Here is a 19852-nt window from a genome sequence, read left to right on the forward strand (position 1 = left end):
ATACTCGCACTACTTTCATCCTCTATGTTCAACAGTTCCTTAAAGTGTTCTCTCTATCTGCTCACTTTTTCTCCCTTCTCCACTAGTAATCTACCATTTTTATCATTCACTCCCCTGGTAATTTCACTTCCACCCTGTCTTACTCTTTTCACCTCTTTCCAAAACATTTTCTTACAGTCCCTCCACTTTACACTCAAGTTCCTTCCAAATTCCTCATCTGCTCTCTTCTTACTTTCTCTTACTAATCTTTTCACCTCTCTCTTTCTACATATAACTCTCTCTTCCGCCTCTCAACTTCTTCCACGCCCCTATTTCTCATCCATTCATTGTATGCTTTCTTCTTTGGTGCCACAGCCTGTCTCACCTCTTCATTCCACCACACTGTTCCTTGCACACCCCTCCATCTTCTCTTCATCCCACACACCACATCACATGCTGCACATATTTCTTCTGTGAATATCTTTCACACACCTTCCACGTCCCTCATCTGCTCCAATTCATATTTGCCCAATCGTTCCTCCTCTTCTCACCTATACTCTGCCTTTTTCTCATTCTCTTGTAACCTTTCCACTCTCCTTACAAATACTCCTTCTTCCCGTCCTTTCCTTCTTCTATTTCTCCATCCTAATTGGACCTTGATTCTGGCCACCATCAAGTAGTGGTCAGAAAGTCCACTCCCCCAGCCTTTATAAGCTCTTGCATCCATTACACATTTTCGCATCCTTTCATCCACACACACATAATCAATCATTGACTTCCTTTCATTCAGTTCACCACCCACCCTTCTCATCACTCGCCATGTATACCTGTGGATCATTATATGCCTGAAGAGGGTCTTGGCTATCACCAACCCCCTCCCAGCACAAATGTCCACTAACGCACTCCCATTCTCATCTATCTCAGCAGGCACACCCCACTCACCAACTATTCCATCCACCCTCACATTCCCTACTTTACCATTCATATCACTGATAAAAAACACTCTCTCATTCCTTCCAAACTTTTCCATGCACACTTCCATATTTGTCCAGAACTCTTCTCTCACTCTACTTGCACGATCTTGCGTTGGCGCATACACACACACACAATCGCCCACATTTGTATTCCAACTTTCAATCTTACCCACAGAATCCTTGACCCAACTGATCCATACTCTCTTATGCTCTACTTCCATCTTTTACTCACAACTATTCATACTCCTTCCTTTGCCCTCTCATTCTCACCTACTCCTGCACATATACCCCATCCATGCTCCCATTCTCTCACACTCTTACTTCTCCATTTCGTTTCAGTTATTCCGCATACATCAACTTTCGCACCCTCAAGCACCCGGACAATCTCTCTTTCACCTCATCATTCGCTCCCCTTACATTCCACGTTCCGACTACCATGTCCGTTGTCCGGTCCTTGGTCATCATCTTTTGGTCAGCCTATGTCCGAGGCTTATTGTTTGTCTTTTTAGTTAGTTGTTTTCCGGGCAGGGGCACTAACCCTCCGCCAACCCTTTTAGTCGCCTTTTATGACAAGCAGGGATACTGGGGGAGTATAAAACACGGGTCTAATTACATTAAGCTGAAAGAAAAGACCTGTAAATTTATTGAATACAATAAAATAAATTTATATTATATGAATCTCAAAAAGAATTCAGAAGGGGAATTCATGGTTTCTAGGGGACTCATGAATTCAAATAACAAAGAGAATACACTCACTTGCTCATTCAAAAGCTAATCAAACTTAAGCTTAGAAAAAATGAACAGAAATACTGGTCAGTGGAGGGGAGCTGAACGAAAACTCTGGGCGCCTGTGTGATGAATACCAAACGCTGCTATTCGCTAAGCCCGCTTCACCAGTTCACTTTGTGGAGATTCAGGAATTCGTTGTACAACGGAGGCGCTGCTCTATGCTGGACACAAATAGTCCTATCCTAGAGGCGACTCAAAGCTGACTAAGTTCAAAAGGGGAACAGAAGCAAGAGTTGGCTGTGCTTGCCGGAAGTAGGCGTAGCCTAACTTCAACGGTCAACGTAAAGAAGGCAAACAATATACGCTCACAATAAATCAATCAGTGAAAGCACTGATGTCGTGCATAAGAGTGATCACTTATGGTACAGTGACAAATATTATGAAAACCATCCCAATTGAAGTAAATACGAGGACGGTTGAACTAAGTGATGCCCAGCGGGAATTCCACTAGAGTTCGTGGTTTTCTCACTAAAGAAAAATGTCACGAGTTTATATACAGTAAATACGCTCTCGCGAATTCGTGACATCTATCTATCTATCTATCTATCTATCTATATCAATCTATCTTTCCATCTATCTATCTATCTATCTATCCATATATAGATAGAAAGATAGATAGATGGATTAATATATATATATATATATATATATATATATATATATATATATATATATATATATATAGACATAGACACAGACACAGACACAGACACAGACACAGACACACAGACACAGACACACACACACACACACACACACACATATATATATATATATATATATATATATATAATATCTATCTACTTATCAATCTATCTATCTATCTGTCTATCCATATATAGATAGATGCATAGAAAGAGATAGATAGATGGATTGATAGATAGATAGATATTATAGATAGATAGATAGATAGATAGAGAGAGAGATACTGTATATTCATATAAATTTAAAGAAACTAGAGCTTTAAATGTTTACGTTAGTACATGATTAAATATCGTTTTCAGCACTGAGATTTTGCCTTGCTATAATTAATTGAACTTGATGTATGGTGACCTAATCATGGTTTGGTATGTGATAATTCTTTTTAATCACAATGTAGACAATTACCGTTGTTTTAATACCATATTAGCTAAGCTGTCTGAAAGAAAAATAAAAACCAAATCAAACAATCTACCTATACCTCTTGTTTCTAGGCCAATTTAGCAACGTACATCTTTTTTTTAACATATAGTTATAAATAAAATTACCCATGCGTGCCAGCCTGACACCTATCACATTCTTTTTCTGGACACATTAATTACTTCAGATCTGGAATATATATATATATATATATATATATATATATATATATATATATATATATATATATATATATATATATATATATAATTTTACAATAAAGCCCTGGTTTGGCTTTTCGGGACAGGACTATAATGTCAGACGATGTTTCTTAGCCGATACTGAGTCATGGAAGTATAATTGTTAATGCTGTCACCATTAACACTGCCATCATTGGGACGAATCTAGTAGTCTATTCCAGCTAACATTAGACGATTTTATTCACTTGAGAGTAGGTTATAGGAGCCAGAGATAGTTAACATTGTCGCCATGAACCCACTCTTTAGTAAGCACTTCAAGTGACGATTTTCGATCAACAGCAGGCAACTACTATCTTCGTCAGTCGCAGATCTTTTCTGACATTTTTTTTTTTTTCCAGAGAGGTCACATATTCGGTGATGACTGTGACAACTCAAATATTCTACCTAGTCACCGGCAGACGATTTTATTCATATAAGTTAATCGAAAGTGCTTATGAGTGGTAAATAGAGCAAATGGATGGATAATAAATAATACCACTGGTACTGTGGCGCCTCGTGATCTAGTAGTTAGAATGCCCAAGCCAGAGTGACGGCCTTTAATTGTTCGATCCCCCCAAAAGTGACTGGAATTTTTTCAATCATGCACTTCCACCAAGGGAAACAGGCAGGTGACGTACTCTTAACCCCCAAAGCCTGAAGTTAATTCTGACCTGCCACTATCTGTATATGAGGATATTTCTAAAATTGCTTGTTTCCTATCATATCTCATTTACTGCACAGTTTAGAGCATTCTATTTAAGAACAAATACTCATCAATTTTTTGTCTCTTCCTTATACGTTACTTTAATTGTCTACGTCGATGCACTGTGGAACCAAGAAATAAAGAAGAAAAGTAACCCTGAGGATTGCAGTGAGGCTGCATCTGGATGAGTATGTGAGACCTTGGCTACAGAGGGTTGCTCGCCTGGGTTGAGGCACCCTGAGCAGGATGGGACTGCCCCACTCTCACTGCCTCCAGGTGCCCCTAGACGTTCCCACTCATCTTTACTTGTCCCAGTCACTGCTTCATGAATGAATCATCATCCTCTACATGCAGCTCAATTATTTTATTCAGCCAAATTTTCCAGCTGTTTCAGAATGGCACTGTCCCCTGTGGTGTGTGTTCGGAGAGGGGGGGCAAATATCATGGTTCATGCACTGTGACACAAAACCACTGGACATTAGGCTACTTGTCCTGGAAGATCATTTTCACTTTCACTCCAACACTCGTTTCCTATACTATGTATATGATAGAAGCTACTATACAATACTTGCCCTGAATGATTACTTTCACTTTCACTCCAGCACTTGTTTTCGATACTGCAGTTTTCTGTATATTCTGGTAAGTTACTTATAAATTACTTGCTTCTCTAAATTACTACTACACCAAACGACTGGCACTCATTTCTTGGTGGTGATTTTGGTCATAACAGTTATATTATATATTGTAGTTTTCCTCATTTTCTAATAACTTACATCGAAGATGCTTATTTCTCAAAGTCTTACTTCGCTACAGGAATGGCACTTACTTTTAATTACATTTTTTCACAGTAACACTTACTTTCAACACCATAGTTTTCCTTTGTCATCTTTAACTAATGTATATTTCACTTTCTCCTGGAATTTTATCTCAATGAATCACAGTCATTACTTTGGTAAAGACACTTATTCTCAACAATGAAATTGTTCTTATTTTTCCATATAGTTTTTTATGTGCAAATGTAAAATATACACACTTCCCCAGTCACTAATGGTTAGTACCTTACCTCAATGTGATACTAGAAATAGCCCTCTAGGCACAGTAGGCTTCGACCTGTAATTCAGTGCACTTGCAGGTTGTCTCTTTACATGCCTGCAGCCACTTCTGAGTGTACATACAGATTTGGTACCGCCAGTAAGACTTCTTCCTTGAATATATGTGGCCCAGGTTCACAGGACAGTAGCATGATAGGTACTATGTCTGGGACATCCTTTTAGGCACTATAGCTGCACTGTGTCTGCTAGGTTCTTCTGGCTGAAAACGACCAAACTCGGTAATTCACACACAGGTTCCCTCTGGAACTCGTGTGCAGAATAACCTGAGGCAACACTCTACTTAAAATGTGTGATCAATTTCAGCACAGTAATATCAAGAAGTTGTAGGAGGGTTTTCTTGTGCCATCTGCAGCACTTTCCAAGGCAGTCAATGGCACCACCCTGCATGTCAGACTTATCAATGAGCAACATGTTTATCTTACAAACACTGGCTGCATCTGGCTAGAACACAGGGTCCATGGTTCTATGGGCCTGCTTCTCAGCGGCCAGCATCTCACCCTTATGAACTGTGGTGGGGATGCTGACCTTTCAGTTGTTGCGTCATTGGATGCACAGTAGGTTATGTTATCGCATTTCGTGGTCTTGGAGAGAAAGGCAGGGAAGTGCTCTCTGTTGGCCTGGACAATTCCACAGATTTCTGTCCCTTGCACAAGGAGGCACTGTCAGTGTCAGGGAGGTGTAGAAATTGTCAATATACAAAATTTGGTTAGTATAGAAACACATGATCCTTAGAATTTTCACCAAGGCACCAAAGAACCCATGAGAAACATCACTGGAGATGTCCGGATATGAGTCTAAGACAAAGTCTAGCACATAATATTTAGTCTTGCAGTCCCACACAATGGAGAATTTTATTCCTAAGTGATGATGCATGGGGCAAATTATACTGGCTAAATACCAGACATTCCAGGAACAAAACAAACAACTAAACAGCAATAACTTCTTCAAATAACTGGAAAAAACTTTGTAAAGGAGTCATTTATCTTCTTAATAATCGGAGGAATTTTCCACAGCCTGTCGTTGAGGCACCAGGTTGAGGGAGAAGTGAGGGAACCACAGAATGTTATGGCTGGTACAGACAACATTGCAATGTATATCACCACAATGAGTGAATTATGGGTATTTCAGACGTCAGGATTCAAAGCACAGAGAAGGTAGAGAATGTTGTTGTTTTTTTTTTTTCTGTGTGTGTGAACGAGAGTGATGGAGATAGGAAGGGGAAGGGGGAGTGTGGCGACCAAGAGGGAAGGAGGGTAGTGAAGTAAAATTATTCAGTAAGTAAAGTGGAATGATACAAACAAATGTGTGTCTGAGGGATTACATGTCCATCTTTGAGTCGGCAAATATTTTTTGAAAGTTCACTGTCCTCGACTGGGAAAAGACTTAATTATAGGGGCAATACAACTATCCCCCCACCTTTACTTGTTTTGCTCACATGAATAATGTCTTTCCTATGGCTTGCTTAAGTTTCCATCTATCACTTTTCCACATATTTACATCACTGTAGGAAGGTGAATTCAGTCATATGATACTAACAACATTTGACATGACAGTTTATTTACTTGTGAGGAGGCTGTTGTGAAGGAGGAGTAGACTGTAGCACCAGTCGAACAGGGCAGTACTCCCGAGGTGGATGGTAAGCTGGTGATAGAGAAAACTGGAGCTCCCGTTTCACCAGCCCTCAGGACTTGATCCTGACCTTCTCCCTTTGCTGAACATTTTCAGTGGTCTCATTTACACAGAGAGTAGGCCAGCATACTCTCTTAATGCCTCTACCTTCAACTGTCTACACCACACTCCATGCACATATCACACCTTCTAGTCCTACTCTCTTTAGCAATGGCCGCTACAATATTACTTTCCAGTGAGGTGGTACCTCAGATTGCCACCACTGCCAGGGTAGGGCTGGCGGCACAGGGTCCTCCCGGTCGCCATCAAGCGACTGTGCTGGTAGCGACTAGTGCAATTTCCGGTCATGCTCGTCAGCAGAGAGGTGAAAGTGCTGCCCTATTCTTCATCAACATCCGTGGTCTTAGTACCAATTTAAATTCAGTTCATTTTTTCGTACAGTTCGTATCCCCTATTACTCACAGAACCACAAATCTCACCCTCGACTGAAATATCCCCATTTTGTTTTCTTGGTTACCATCTCTTCACAAACTTCTGTAATAAGGGCGGCACCTGTTGTTAAATCAGATCTCAATATGCCGTTGTCACCATTTTAAACTTCACTTCATCCTGTTTTGATTACTCACAGTATAAACTAAATTGTCAAAATATTACCAAATATATCTGTGTAGTCTATTGCTTCCCCAAGGCTTCATCGGAACCCAGTGTATTTGACTCCATATCCACACAGTTGAGTAACCTTAACCTTGCCCTTAGCACCGAAATTACCATTCTGGGTGTTTTTAACATACATAATGTTGAATGGTTGTTGCATTCTGCCAGGACTGACGATGCTGGTCTAGAGTGTGAGCTGTTTGTAAAGTCGTTTAATCTCACGCAGCTGGTAATTTAACCAACCAGAATACCAGATAATCCTGACCATACTGCCCATCTCTTGGATCTATTCCTGACAAATAATCCAGATCAATACAGGATAGAGATATTGTCTCCACTTGCATCCTCTGACCAGAGTCTCATCAAATCCTCATTAGTTAGTCCCTCAAACCTCCCCGTTCTGAACCTGTCAGGGTGAACCCATGGCACTTTGATAGGGCAGACTGGGATGGATTTAGAAATTATCTTGCCAACATTCCATGGCTGTCTTTCTTCTCTAGCGATCCCAGTTCTACCCAGTCCCACATTTGCGACTTAATACTAGCTGGTATGGGTTTATTCATACCAAGTCAACAGTTCACTAAAAGAAGAGAGAACCTGTATTTTTTGATCGAATTCTCCACAATGGTTTGATAGCAACTGTGCCAGAGTAACAGCCCAAAAGTCATTAGCATTTAGCTCTTACTTAAAATAAAAAAAACATCTCAATTATTCTTTCAATTTAAAATTGCTAGAAACCATGCAAAAGCTGTAATAAATCTCGCTACATCAAACTTTCTTCAAAATCAAGCATCAAAACCACTTAACAACCCTAATGACAATAGAATATTCTGGTCAACTCTCAGTTCTTTCAATAATAACTTTAACAAGTCATCATCCACTCCCCTACTAAAATCTTCACATGGCAACATTACAAAGACCCTCGTGAGAGAGCAGATATCTTTGCCAATAAATTTGCCTCTATTTACCATAGAGGAAGCGAGCCAGAACGTCCCTGTACTAGAACTTGACTCTCCCGAAATTGTTCCAATTAAAATACAGACAAGACACGTAAAATCCATCCTAGACAATTTATCCACCAACAAAGCACCAGGCCTTGAGGGAATTCCACCAATTGTTTTGAATACGTACTTCTTCATTCCCTAATTCATGGAAAGAAGCCAATATCAACCCAGTTCCAAAGAAAGGAAGTTCCTCTGACTCCTCTGATTACAGACCAATAGCTGTCACATCTTCTCTTGGTAAGCTATTTGAAACTTTTATAAGCACATAGTTAAACATCTTGAATCCAACAACTTAATTTGTGAGACAATATGGTTTTCGTCACGAAAGATCTATCATTGACATACTCAATCTCCTGACTCATAACATCCATCAATAAATCGACCTACATGAAGAAACTCATGCAGTAGCCCTTGATATTTCTAAATTATGGCACCGTTCCCTGTTGTCCAAACTCCCTTGCTATGGACTAGTCTTTTGTTCCTTTGATTTCCTCATATTTTAGTGAGAGGAAAATGAAAGTAAAAGTAGATGATGCATATTTCAATATCCACTCAATTAACTCTGGCGCGCCGCAGGAATCAGTTCTGGCGCCAACCCTGTTCCTGGTTCACATTAATGATCTCTTATCTGTCACCCACAATTCCATCCATTCATATGCCGATGACTGAACACTTCATAGTTCATTCACACTCAGACACCCATTTACGAAGTCTGATATCTCCAACTCTCAACTCAGTACAGCCATCGCCATAAATCAAGACTTATCTACGATTAGTGAATGGGGACAAAGCAACCTTGTCTCATTTAATGCTAGTAAAACTAAATATATATACAGTTTACTAATAGACAGGTATTGACAGATTCGCATATTACCTTCAATGCTACAAATATTCCCATCTCCAAACGTATTGAAATTCTCGGTGTCTCACTTAACAATGCCCTCAGCTGGACCTCTCATGTCAGATCACTTGCTAAAACCGTCTCAACGAAACTTGGATTATTGTACAGAGTCCAGAACTTCTTCACTGAGGAACAGTTAGCTATAATTTATAAGAATCATGTGTGCTCTCAGCATGAATACTGCTCACCCTTGTGGAATGGATATGGAAAGGTTGCATTAAATCAACTAGACAAAATTCAGAACATAGCTGTTAAAATTAGTAATAACCCTGCTATTACTAATAAACTACCTCCCCTACAAGTAAGAAGGAATGTTGCCTCCCTTGCATTATTTTACAGATACTTTTATAGCAAATGCTCGGACGAAGTTGCATCCATTGTGCCACATCTCCATGCGTTCCCTCGTGCTACACGGGCATCTAGTAGCGTGAATGTCACACAGCCATATTGCAGAACTTCTGCCTATCAGAAATCCTTCATTCCCCGAACTGCATCTGTCTGGAACTCGTTTCCTCACAATTGTTTCCCTCAAAACTTCAACCTACAATTGTTCAAGTCTAACTGTTACAGATATTATGAACAGAGGACACCAGTAATCTGGTGTATGGATTAGTTTGTTTTTTAATTAATTTGTTTTTCCTTCCTCTCTTCTGTTGCTTTAAAAAAAAGCAAGAAATTAGCTAAATAAGTGCTTGGGAAATAAAGAAAATAAGATATTAGCTAGATTTGTTATTCAAAAATAAAGAAACGTATGATTGTCATAAAATGATCTCAGGGATAAATAAGTGATCTTACATAACACAGAATACTTACTCTTAAGAAATTAAAAGTGATCGTTTGCAGCACGTAATGTATTAAAAAAAAAAAAACTTGGAATGTCTTTTCTCTCTGTCACATGTACAAGGGGTGATTCGTTCATGAGTCCGTGGCAGGGGGGAAAGGAGAATAGTGTAATGTTCAACTGAGGTAAAGGAAACCGTGAGTGAGTGCAAGCAGGGAATCCCCATCTGGTTCCAGCAGCACTGTGGCTTGCGAGCTGTAGCCATCAATTCCCTAGCTAATACTAACACAGCCTTCTGTGACCCCCCAGTTTGCTTCTGTTCATCACCTCCTCCATTACCTCCTTCGTGCCTCCAACTAGAGATCTTGGAACACTTGTATTAGAGAGATGAATGGTTGGTGAGTGTTACCGGTATGATTTTTAACTTAAAGTTCTATGAGCTGTAGTTACGGACCCATGAGTGCTTGAAAACAGCGTACTTTTAGAGAGAGAGAGAGAGAGAGAGAGAGAGAGAGAGAGAGAGATTATATTAGCACTCGGCTCGTCCAACTCCCAAGCTTTGGGGTCTTACAAATCATCCACAGAAATAAACTCAAGAAATAGCATTATTATGAGGGTATCAAAGCCCATATTCTCTCTGGTTAAGGAAACTCCTAGGCATCTCCTTTTAAGAAGCTTATCTATGCACGTGGCACATTATATATTCCCTTTTAAGGTGCCATACAAAAAATTATATATGTGTAGTATTCAAAATAAATCACCAAGAAAAATGCACTAGAAGTCTTCTTAAGTTCACCGTAACACGACCCTTGGTGACTGGAAAGCCGGAGTAACCAGCTGACGGACCAAATCATAGTTACATAAGCCTGTCCTGTGCAGTACAGTCGATTAACTCTTTTTGTTGAGTGACGCCTTTTTTCTACATTATTATTATTATTGCTACACCCAAATAGTTAATTTATTGATTTTTTTAAAGTATGAATACGTAGGGATCGCAAATTATCGAAAAGCAAACGAACATGATGAAGGCAGAATTCAGGCCAGACAGACATGAGGTGATGACACTGATGTTTAGGCTACTGTGTACTTGTGTATGAGCAAATCTGGGAATTGTCTGGTTACGGAAAAGATCGAGGATCAAGGCCATATGGATTTTGTTAAGATTAATAGGCATGTCAGAGCCATATATAATGTCTACTGCCACTGATTACTCATGGGAAAGCATTTCAAACTGGAAGGGTTAGATTTATTCGTAATTAACTTCTTCGGTACAGAATATCTTATTTGGCTGACATCGTATGGAGATAACAAAAATAAAATCAGATTATATAACACCTAACAGAAAGGGGTCATGGCCAATAAATAGACAAGGTTGATGCAGCAACAGGTAATCCCATTTTACTGTCTTCGAGGTGCAGGGACTCCAGGCCAAGCTAACACAATTCCGTATAAAGAAAGGTAGATGATCAGTCTACTATCCTCGGTGGCATTTCACCATTACAAAATGAAAAGCTTCGAGTCACCGCCTGAGGATCCAACCTGCGAAAGACTGTCGCTCCAACTGGACCACTAGACCACTAGGTGTGTAGAATATGGTGAAAACTATTTTAAAGCAAGATTTGGCTCACTGACCAGGTAACAACTAAATAACTAAACTCTCCCCTTCCCTTCCACACTCCTGTAACCATTTCTGCACAAGAGCACTCTCCATAGTTGAGTGAAATAATTTGCCGGTTGCAAGAATAAAATAACAATTGCGCTCGGCCATTGGGTGTCTGCACTGCGCAGGTACGTAGTTGCCTGTATAACTATCACCCAAAAAAACCGTCAGCCGGCACTAATGTCAACAACCATAGCCATCAGAATAACCACAACCGAAAGAGGACATAACTTTCATACAATAATTAAAAAAACTAATTAGTCCATGAGTTAAATTGGGCCATGTCTCATTCTGTTACAACCGTTCTTTTTCGTCACGTCTGGCATATTAAGACACTCTAAGAGTAAGCACGATCTCATTCACTCAGTTCAGAGCCAGTCAGATCAAGTTTGTTCATTAAGATCCTCATGCTCAGTCAGGCCATATAATGTTTATCTTGTCCCTTGGCATCCAGTCTGATTTAGACATGGCATTTCAGATCCAGTTAGGACCAGTCAGGTTCATTAATGCCATTCCAAATCCAACCAGCTATATATATAATGCTCTTAACAGCACTATATATATAGTGCTGTTGAGACCACTCCAGGTCTAGTTAGATTTATTCAGGTTTTTCGTATCCATTCAAGGTCATTCAAGCCAGTTCAGATTCGTTCACTGCCATTCTAAGTCAGTTAGGAAGATTCGGGTCATTCCTAACTATCTGGCACAGGCATTTCAGGTCCAGTTACATCCGTTCAGATAAACATACATTCATTTAGATAATTCTAAATTTTCCATCCATGATCAAACCTGTTAGGTCAGTTAGATCTTAGAATATTAAAGTCAGTTTAGGTCATTTCATGTGTCTTCAGGTCCATCATGTCACCTGAGGTCAGCATACAGTTAGATTATTTCAGATCAGATGAGTGAAAGTGTGTTCCTAAATTTAGCCTTACCAGTGCAATTATTTGTGAGATATATGTTATGCTGGTACGATTAGGGTAGTGTTTTATATCTAAAGATGTGAGGAACATTCTAGAATTTAAGTGTTATGCTGGTAGGATTGGGGTAGTGATTGTATCTGGAGATGTGAGGAATATTCTCAGGATTTAGGTATTTTTTCTATCTTACTGCTGGAATTAGTTTTAGTTATTACTGTTACTGTGTATTGTTAAGTTCAATGTACAGGGTGACCCCCCAATAACTCCCACATTTTGAAAGGCTGTAGCACTGGCAGTAGTGACGCGGGAGGGGCGGGGCTAGGGTCTGTTGGTAGTCCAACCCCAACCATCCTCAGTCGCCAACATGGTGTGGTCGGGAGCACCCCGTGCATTCGCTGTTGAAGCGTTCTTCACAAACAACCATTCCATGATCGCTGTGCAGAGGGCCTCCCGAAGACGTTTCAGTATTCCATGGAACCCAAACATTCCAGATCGGAAAATCATCTTGCAGTGGGTTGAGAATTTCAGGGCAAGAGGCTCAACTTTAAGAAGAAAATCACCTGGTAGACCTAGGAGTGCTCATATGCCTGAGAATATTTAAGCATTAAGGCGATCTGTTGTGCAGTCTCCGAGACGTTCTGTGCGGAAGCATGATTTAGCTGTAGGGATATCCCGGGAAACTACAAGAAGAATCTTACACAAAGACCTTCACTTCCATCCATACAAAATGATGGTTGTGCAAGAACTCAATGCGAGAGACTGCATAAGCCATAGGGAGTTGTGTGAGAACATTCTGCAACTTGTTCCAGAAGATGCTGTTCTCTTGTGCAGTGATGAAGCTCATTTTCATTTGAATGGCTCTGTAAACAAACAAAATTTTCGCTACTGGTCTGAAGACAACCCTCGCATGCTACACAAAAGATCGTTGCACTCCGATTGAGTGACTGTGTGGTGTGCTGTTGCCGATGTTGGCATCATGGGTCCTTATTTCTTTAAAGAGGGTGGTGTAACTGTTACCGTAACTTCTGACCGTTACATTGATGTGCTCAAAAACTTTCTAGGGCCACAACTCGAACACCTTGAGCTTGAAGAACTCGATGTGTGGTTTTTGCAAAATGGAGCTACAGCACACACAGCTCAAAGATCATTGCAAGTGCTGAGGGAAATGTTTCCGGATTGGGTGATCTAGTTGCATGGCGATGTTGGGTAGTCGGCCTGTTTCCCTGACCTCGCCCCTTCTTATTTTTTTCTGTGGGGTTACCTTAAAGGATATAGGTCCATTAGATGAAGATAGGTCCATGGGGAAAAATAGATTGTGTGAGGGTTGACCAGCTTGGCGGTGTAACCAGAGATGGTCTTACTGTATTGTCTTATTCTGCTGCTGAGCTGCGGGAAATAAGCTGAAGCAAAAAGTGGAGAAATTTTCTTTCAAGATATGGTGGACAAACTATAGTCACTTCTTATCACAACACACTGCCTATATACCTTCCCCAGTGCGGCGGGCACACAGCACCCATCTCTAGCTAAACACTTTCATCATTCCTCTATTCAATTTCTTAATACATGAGATAACTACATTTTCTGTCCTTCACGTACTGTACAGTACATAACAGGTCAGCCATGAAAAAGTTCCTCAGTGTGTCTTTCCTGCCGTCTAAAACCTCAAGTATTTTAGAGGCAATGTATCCAGGCATCTGGAAAGTGAATGATCTTAATTTTGGCTTCCTCGACTAATTGTTTGTGGGACAAATTATCAGACTTTCAGGTATTGGTTCTTTTTTGTATTTATATGTGTGTGAATCAATGAATATTCATGTATACAGTATATGTACTCAGGGAATGTATATCTGTAGAATGTGTGCATGTATTCATGAATGCATTAAAGTGTGCATGTACGTGTGTATGTATGAATATTTGTTAATGAAATTGTATGTACGTATGCATATACATATGTATGTAATTATGAGATCTATCTAGCTGACAGAAAAAAAAAAAAAAAACATTGTTTAGTACCTGAATGGACAGCCTAAGAACGCCAGATGCTGTTCCCATTCATTATCTCTCTCACAAGGGCAGGAGAGGGGAAGTGAAGCAGAATGCTTAACAAGATACCAAGGATTGAACATGTCAAAAATATCAGCAACTTTATAGGGAAAATAAAGGCATGTCAGTATGAAAAACTAAAAGCTATACCAGTCTCTCTCTCTCTCTCTCTCTCTCTCTCTCTCTCTCTCTCTCTCTCACACACTCTCTCTCTCTCAGCAGGGGTAACTAGAGCAAGATAATAAGCTAAAATATGCAGGCACCGTGCGTGGTGAGAGAGTGGCTCAGTGGAAGCCTACCCCTTGGCCTGAGGCCAAGCCCGAATTAAAGTGAAGTGCATCTGAGACTGAGTGAACCAGGGAGAAAGACTAAGTAATGCTAAGTGAGACTGGCTGAAAATGATAAAAAGTGCAAGTGAGACTGAAAAATAAAAGCAACCGGGACTACAAAACACTACGGAAGGCTGAGGATGTAAGAGTCAGACTGAGGCTGACTGACTGAGAATCATTCTGAGACACAGGGACTGACTCTGAAATTGTAAAGGCAGTGGATGAGGAAAGAAAAATCGGTTGGAAAGGAAGTGGAAGGAGGAAAAAAGATATAACAAGAAGCGGTACCAAGGCACAGCAAACCCGTCCCCAGCAGTCATTTTTGTGCTGACGTAGAAACACAACAGGATAACTAGTCAAAGATGTCGCATAAAAAATTTGGAATAAACTGAGTGAAAATTTACGATTTTATGCCCATTTGAAAGTTTGGGCCCGACCCAACCCTCCCGTTAAATGGGGGGTATCCCCCCTGATGTAATGAGGCATGTAGTAGATTTGACAGATGTACCTTTAGGTTTGGGTTTCATGTTCATATAACAATTTTGAAAGGAGTTATTACAAAAAAACGATTTTTACCCGTCCCCCCCCCCCTTTTGTTCTAACAGTTTGAGGGGCCTACAGTCTTGGCCTTGGCCCAGTTTAGCCCAAAATGTAATCAGATGTTCAGAGGGTCATAGCCCATCATCCTTGTAATTTTAGTCAAAATCACACCAGTAGTTTTAGCGTAAAGCTTTCAACAGGCAGGCAGAGAGAAAGACAGACAGACAAACAAAGAAACAGACAAACCGAGTGAAAACAATTCCCGTCGCCAAACCCCTCCGGGGCGGGGGCGGTAATTAGAAAACGTGGGGGTTATATAGGAGAAAAATGAGAGGCAAATAGGAGACCCATAATGAATGAAGGTGAGACAGAATATGTAACCACGGCAAAGGAAGACGTATATATATATATATATATATATATATATATATATATATATATAGAGAGAGAGAGAGAGAGAGAGAGAGAGAGAGAGAGAGAGAGAGAGAGAGAGAGAGAGAGAGTTAAATTAAGTTAAAAACCTTTATTTCCACAAAAAGTGGTTACTCTTCTTACATTGTACTAAAATGCTAACAGTAAATATATGGTTCATATTGTACATACAGTATATGTTTAAAGGCAATAGTACTTTAAGTCAGAGATGTTTTTGTATTAGTTGTGAGGCCATACAACTAAGTTTTGCTTAGCAGGTAGTCTTTTAGATTTACTTTAAATATAAATAGGTTATGGGACTCTTTGATATATGATGGCAGCTTATTCCATAGTTTAGGACCTGCTACTGAAAGTGATCTGGTCCCCGTGTCTGTGTTAACTTTTGGAACATAAAATTATTTCGTTGCCTCGTTGTGCTGCAGGTAATTGTTGACGGTCGGGAGAGACAGGATTTGCTCTGGGAGGAGATTATGTAATTTTTAAATACAGTAACTGCTAGGTTAAGTGTTGTTAGATTACCTATGGTTAGCCACTGAAGTTCTCTAAGAATAGAGATAACATGATCATACTTTCTAGCTCTTCCATCTGCAACTTTTGCAGCAAAGTTTTGTAGTTTTTTTTACTTTTACAATCAAAGTGGTATTGCTACTATCCCATATAACGTTACGATAGTTTTAGTGACTTAACCTGGCGCCTCCTGGCAGATTTTTCACCGATGACCCCCTCCCCCATCTCGGCAGATTTTCGAAAAGTTATTCTTCTTTTTGTGGGTCATACCTCTGCTTTTTATGAGAAACATTGGAAAATATAAAAAAAAGCTCTCAACTGAGCTTATAAGTGCGTTATACAGGTGTTTCTCCGAATACCTGGTACCGGGTACAGTCTTCTCTGGAGCTGCGCCTTTGCTGTCACGTTTTCTGCGGTAGGGGTAACTATTGTAAACCACTCATAATAGGTAGACATTTGTTCATTTATATGTAGTACAAGAATATATTGGTTTTCACACAATGATATAGATGATATAAGCATTGTTTTACTCACTGAACACATCAACATACTGCACCTTCCTTGGCGACGTTACCTCCTCATCACTCCTGCTTGTTTCTTTCTCCGGTGTCACATAATCTTTGTACTCCACATCGTCACCGATTTGGGAATCACTCTCGCCTGTGAAGGCATCAAGAGTGGCTTGAATTTCGTTGTCGTAGAGACCGCGGGGCTACGTGTCTTTACTTGCCAGGTCACTGCTAACAGGTGAATTGCCAAGACAATGGCATGCGGGGGTCACACGAGGTCAGGCAGTGTCGCCGCCTGTCTACGGGTAGAGGAAGGTCTTTCACATACGACTACCAAAAATCACCCGTGAAACATGAAAAATGTGCAAATGATGGACCTCACAATTGCAGAACATACCACTATGTCATCGCGTCTCAGCGTGAAAAAGAGTTGTGATGTACTCATATGTCGACGGGATGCAGCTGGTATTGCCAGAGATTTGATTATGATTGAGTATCTTTATGAAAATAGTGTTTTAATCCATTAATTAACATTAGAGCTCCCATTACTCTCTTGCTTATTTTATTATGTGACTGTCAAAGGTCATGTCTATCTATCTATTTATTGCCAGACGCCTCAATCCCGTCTGGGGTGACCACAAACAAATCGCCTCCACGTCGTCCTGTCCCCCGCCATTTCACTGCCCTGCTTCCAACTCACACCCCCCTCTCTCTTATACTTCTCCACCCCATCCCTCCATCTCATCCTGGGCCTCCCCCTCCCTCTTCCCCCCTCCACCTCACTCATATACACTCTCTTCGTCGGTCTATCACCCTCCATCCTCTCCACATGGCCAAACCACCTCAGTGTGTTCCTCATAACACTGTAACTGTCCATATAAACGCCGAGGTTCTTCACGGTGTCTGTTGGTTGGAGTGTGGTGTTATGAAAATGAATGGTAATGTCATCAGGTACTTGTGATATCAAATGGCGTGTACCTACGAAGATGCACTGTGTCTTGTTTGTGTTTAGCAGAAGTCCATTTTGAAGGAAATGCATTCTGGCCTTACTCAAAGTTTCTTCAGTTTTGTGTATTAATTGATTAATTTCATTTACTGAGCCACTGTGAAGGGACTGGGTATCGTCGGCGTATTGTACACTCGCTCCAAAAAGTATCGATGTAGAATATGTGCTAACTATTATGACACAGGGACCAGAGGAAACTGGAAATTGCTGTTCTGTTCTCCAACATGCAGGCATCCCAAACGATAGATGACTACTATATCAGATACCTCTTGTGTCCTTCATAATGAGTAGGGAATGACCGTAAATGTTACAATTTATACGGGTATTAATGGGCTGTCACTACCACATGGTCGAATAATTTCAGATGGCAACGGACCCACAGTGCACCCATACTTTCTGGAGCGAGTGTACAAGGATACTGTTATTAAACAGTCCTTGCAAATAATTTAAATGTATATTGAATAATATCGGTCCTAAGATAGAGTCCTGAGGGACCCCATATGGTACATGTAATTTAGAGGATATTGTATTATTTATACGAACTGACTGTGTTCTGTCTGCTAAGTATATAGTTATTGAAACAAAAAATGTCTACATATACCTTCTTTAATTTTTTAACGAGGATGCTATGATTGACGCTGTTAAATGCCTTGGAAAGATCACATAGGGTTAAGAGAGATATACGTTTATTATCCATACTGTTATAAATTTTATCGCTTATTACAACGAGAGCTGTTTCTGTTGATAATTATGGACGGAAGCCATGCTGGTTTCAGAAAATAGTTTGTTGGTTTCCAAAAAAAATCCAGGAGTTGATCAGAGAGAACTTTATCGAAAATTTTGGAGAAGATTGGTAGAAGAGAGATGAGGCGATAATTAGCGATATGACTCTTGTCTCCAGCTTTATAAAGTTGGGTAACAATGGCTTGTTTCCATGAAATGGGAAAGAGACCTGTGACAATTGAGGTATTTATTATTATAGTTAAGTAGAGTATGATTGCATATAAGTAGTTCTTAGTGAATTTCAGTGAAATATTATCTGAGCCGAGAAACTGGTTTAATGCAAGTGTTTGATTGTTAATATAACCGTATTTTGATCGACAGCCAGAGGACGGAAACTCTTTATGCTGTTTCTAGCTCTATTAACAGCTTCTATGTCATGAGGAGTGTGAGGGTTACTAGTCCTTAATAGCTCTTCTGTTTTACGGAATGTTGTTTTACCAACGCTTGCAAAAAGTGTATTAAATTCATCTGCTTTAGTAATAGTATTGTCATGAGAGAGAGAGAGAGAGAGAGAGAGAGAGAGAGAGAGAGAGGAGAGCATGAATCAAGGGAGGAAAGACGGAGGAGAGAAAAAAGCAATGGAAAGGAAGGAGAAAAGAAAGAAACTCAAGGAAGACTAGGAGGAAGGAGTAATGTTTATTATTTGGGGGTTCAAGGACACTGAAAAACACACAGATTATATATATATATATATATATATATATACCACGTTGAGTACACCGCTTCCCGTTCGATCAGCGAAGTTAAGCAACGTTGGGTCTGGTTAGTACTTGGATGGGTGACCGCCTGGGAACACCAGATGCTGTTGGCATCCCTACGTCAAGTGGGGTTGGTGGAGGATTAGTGCCCCTCCCTGTAAAACAATGAACTCTAAGCCCTTGGCCACCCCGTCTGGGATACATGGCGTCTGGCAATGAATGAATATATATATATATATACACTCTCTCTCTATATATAAATATATATATATATATATATATATATATATATATGAGATGGTTTCGCCATGTGGAGAGGATGAGGAGTGAGAGACTAACAAGGACAATGTATGTACGTGATGTGAAGTGGGCGAAGAGAGATGGGGAAACCGAGGATGAGATGGAAGGGATGGTGTAGAGAGGTATATGAGAGAGGGGTGTGTAAGCCGTGGTGAGGGCAGCGAAATGGCAGGGGACAGGGCGACGTGGAGGTAATTTGTTTGTGGCCTTCCCTTACGGGATTAAGGCGCCTGGTCAGAGA

General features: G+C 40.3%; 1 pseudogene; it reads left to right on the forward strand.

Annotated features, from left to right (window-relative positions):
- The first annotated feature begins 19305 nt into the window (after window positions 1-19305).
- Window positions 19306-19424, forward strand: LOC145391332 (5S ribosomal RNA; annotated as a pseudogene).
- The last annotated feature ends 428 nt before the right edge of the window (window positions 19425-19852 follow it).

The sequence above is a fragment of the Coenobita brevimanus genome, chromosome 17, assembly GCF_032717465.1.
Source record: "Coenobita brevimanus isolate Jiangsu-jjx chromosome 17, ASM3271746v2, whole genome shotgun sequence".
Taxonomy (NCBI): domain Eukaryota; kingdom Metazoa; phylum Arthropoda; class Malacostraca; order Decapoda; family Coenobitidae; genus Coenobita; species Coenobita brevimanus.